The sequence below is a fragment of the Choloepus didactylus genome, chromosome 11 (genome assembly GCF_015220235.1).
Source record: "Choloepus didactylus isolate mChoDid1 chromosome 11, mChoDid1.pri, whole genome shotgun sequence".
Taxonomy (NCBI): domain Eukaryota; kingdom Metazoa; phylum Chordata; class Mammalia; order Pilosa; family Megalonychidae; genus Choloepus; species Choloepus didactylus.
The window spans coordinates 40,004,217-40,006,927 of record NC_051317.1 but is presented as its reverse complement, the minus strand read 5'-3'; the positions used below and the strand labels follow the sequence as shown (position 1 = coordinate 40,006,927).

Below are 2,711 nucleotides of genomic sequence, written 5' to 3'. Positions count from 1 at the left end.
GAGCCAAAAACATCTTGAGAAAGAAGAACGAGGTTGGAGGATTTGCACTTCCTGACTTTAAGTCATTTTGCAAAGCTACAGTGGTCAAAACAGCATGGTACTGGCATAAGGATAAGCATATAAACTGATGGAACTGAACTGAGAGTTCAGAAATAGATCCTCACATCTATGGCCAACTGATTTTTTGACAAGGCTGCCAAGTCCACTCAACAGGGACAGAACAGTCTCTTCAACAAATGGTGCTGGGCGAACTGGATATCAATATGTAAAAGAATGAAGGGGGGTGGCGCAGTGCAAGGACAGGCAGGCGAGCGGAGAGGCCTGAGCGATGAAGATGGTTGCACTCTGGACTCAGTTGTACTCCTACAGCTGCTGTCTGTGCTGCCATGTCTGCACCGGCATCATCCTGCTCGGCATCTGGTGCCTGATCATCAATGCTGTGGTGCTTCTTATTTTATTGCATGCCCTGGCTGATCCAGATCAGTATCACTTTTCAGGTTCTGAACTAGGAGGTGACTTTGAGTTCATGGATGATGCTAACATGTGCATAGCGATTGCAATTTCCCTTCTTGTGATCCTGATATGTGCAATGGCTACTTATAAAGCATACAAGCAACATGCTGCCTGGATCATCCCCTTCTTCTGTTACCAGATCTTAGATTTTGCCCTGAACACCTTGGTGGCAGTCACTGTGCTTGTTTATCCAAACTCCATTCAGGAGTACATATGACAGCTGCCTCCTAATTTTCCCTATAAAGATGATATCGTGTCAGTGAATCCTGCCTGTTTGGTTCCTTATCATACTTCTGTTTATCAGCATCATCTTGACTTTTAAGGGTTACCTGATTAGCTGCGTGTGGAACTGCTACTCATGTATCAATGGCAGAAACTCCTCCGGTATCCTGGTTTATGTTTCCAGCAATGACACTATGGAGCTGTCACCCCCATTCAATGACGCTGCCGTGAATGGCATCGCTAAAGAGCCGCCGCCACCTTACGTGTCCGCCTGAGCCTAGAAGGGGGGCAGAGTCAAGAGCAACCTCTTGACTTTTCAGAACATCCGAGCAATAGTTTTTTAATTTCATTTCTGAGATTAGCTCTCTGAGATTATATGTTCTGAATTGCTACCATTTTTAAACTTAAATGTTGAGTTAACCTCTGTAGTTTTAAACATAAACATAATTTAGGTAGAACACTGTGATAGATTCATTGTAGGAGTGGGTTATAACGGACTTCACTAGCCTTCCCTACGCATTGAAACATCCAAAAAATATGAATAGACCTCAAGTTAGAGAAGTCTGGTTTTATACCGGGTGGCCCCTAAATTGGAGAATTAATCTCTATTCCTTCTGTCCCTTTTGAAAGTGCAAAACAAAGTCAAAATTAGGCAATGCTTTTCTTAAGCCATTCCATTGTATAGAACAAACCCTTATGAAAACAGGAATGTTCATTGTATAACCATTGCTTTAAGTAGGTAAATAGGAATCCATGTATATATATTGCAAGAATTTCCTTAAGATTCTTTATGACTTAAATTCAGTGACAAATTAATTTGCTGGTCAAGAATTTTCTCCTTGGACTAAATTAAGACCATTAGCCCCAGGGAATGGGAGCAGTAAATATCTGATGACTGTTCTTGTATTTCCTGTGTCTGGGTCATGGAGTGGTGGGCCTCGTCTGTGTTTAGAGGATATGAATTAATTTGGTTGGCACTGCATGCTCTCTGGTGTTCCCTTTCTCCTGATTCTCACTCCTGCCCAGACCCCCGCTTTTATTAAACGTTCTGCCCTAGCCTGATCCGAGGAGGAAATCCAACTCACTCTATCAAGTGGAACTGCCAATACGTATTTGCCTAATAATATGAAAAAAGGTTTTCCCCTTTCTCTGCAAGGTACATACTACTACTTTGAATTAATATGCCTAGTCATCCTTTAAAATGTAAAACAGTCTTCAGAAAACTGAGGAGGGTTGCTTTCCTTGTTGAATGCTCTTATCTTGACTGCCGGAATTTCGAGGGACTTTTATATGTTTATATCTTCGAATATCAGCAACTCTTCTGTTTATTCATTATTGAATGTGCTGTAAATGAAGCCTTCTGCAATTAAAGTGAGATTTGCCCACATCCAAGAAGATGAGCCTTTTCACGCTGTGGTTGTGCCTGGGGACCCTTCCCACCCAGATGTGGCCATGCAGATGCACCCTGTTCAGCATGAGGAGGCTTTGTGACTTCTTTCATGTATATGTGGTTTTTAATATTTCAATGCTGAAAGGATCTGAGCCTCTTAAGCTAGGAGAAACAGGAGACAGACACAGGCATCCAACATGTGCTCAGCTGTTATGCATAGGATTGCTCTATGTCCATAGTGTCCTTTTAATAGTAGCTAAGATTTTAGGAATTCCCAAAGAAGATTAAAATTAAAGGGGGAAGGGTTGATTTTTATCTCTGAGAATCAGCCTCAGTTACTTCTTTTGGTATATCTCATTAGTATTCTTTGCAAACACAACCTAAGAAATTCTGTTTCTCAAAGATTTATACCTTTAAGATTCACACAAAGTTAAACATGTTAACGGTTATTAGGGATGGAAAGGGCTGACCAGATACTTTCACTGATCCCTGTGGAAGGCACATAGGAAATCAGTTATTTGCATGTTGCTCCCACGGTTTTCCATCTTTTTTCCTAATTATTTCTGAATAAATTTATTTGAAAAAA

The 2,711-nt window shown here is 41.1% G+C and overlaps 1 pseudogene; it reads left to right on the top strand.

Moving 5' to 3' along the window:
• Positions 1-328: 328 nt before the first annotated feature.
• Positions 329-1,010, top strand: LOC119506492 (annotated as a pseudogene).
• The last annotated feature ends 1,701 nt before the right edge of the window (positions 1,011-2,711 follow it).